Below are 972 nucleotides of genomic sequence, written 5' to 3' on the forward strand. Positions count from 1 at the left end.
ATAAATATAAATATAAATATAAATATAAATATAAATATAAATATAAATATAAATATAAATATAAATATAAATATAAATATAGTACAATACCTGTGTGTTGAAAGGGAAAAAGGAATTATAGAATAGCCAGCCTACCTCTGACACCCAGAAAGAGACTCCAACAATTCCATGTACAATATACTTCAAAACATTTTGAGGAAAAGGTGTTAAAAATTATAACTAAATCACACCAAGTCAGATTGATTTATTTCCCAGATAATTCACATTCATAGCATTCAATATGATGTATTTTTATTTTAGCTGGGGCTCTGGCATGACCCTTTGTGACATCCAAATCTTAACTAGTTAAGTGCAAGTAAAATCACTGTCTAATGGAATGCACACAAAGAATTGCAGACACACAGTTTTGTGACACATGTGGGTAATAATTTAAATGTGATCTCACCAGAAGATCTTGTATATCTGCTTTCTACTTATCAATGGTATGTGTATTGGAACAGAGAATAAACTTATAAAATTTACAGGTGACAGTGAGGAATGGGGATGGGAGAGCTTTCAGGTGCTTGGGAGACCAGGATCTGAATTCAAAATAGTCTTCACTACAAATTAAATAAATGCAGTTCAGTAAAAACATATCCAAAGCATCGTGGAAGGTGGAAAACAAATTAAAATTTAAATAATAGGAAATAAATGCAATATTTTCAGAGCTACTCAATTTTACAAAAAGTCAAAATTATGATGGATTTCAAACACAGTGAGCTAATAACATGGTCCTGTTATATGTATTAGGAGCTAGACTGTGTTTAAGGAATGGGGATTGGGAAGTTTCAACAGAAGTCCCATTTACAGCTCCAGGCATACTTAAAAACACAGGTGAATTAGAGAGAAGTAGACAGAAGCAGCAAAAGTGAAGGGAACATGTGAAGAATGGTGGGAGAGACTGGGATGCCTCCTTCTTGAGGGGCATAACAT

Source organism: Parus major, chromosome 2, assembly GCF_001522545.3.
Source record: "Parus major isolate Abel chromosome 2, Parus_major1.1, whole genome shotgun sequence".
NCBI classification, from domain to species: domain Eukaryota; kingdom Metazoa; phylum Chordata; class Aves; order Passeriformes; family Paridae; genus Parus; species Parus major.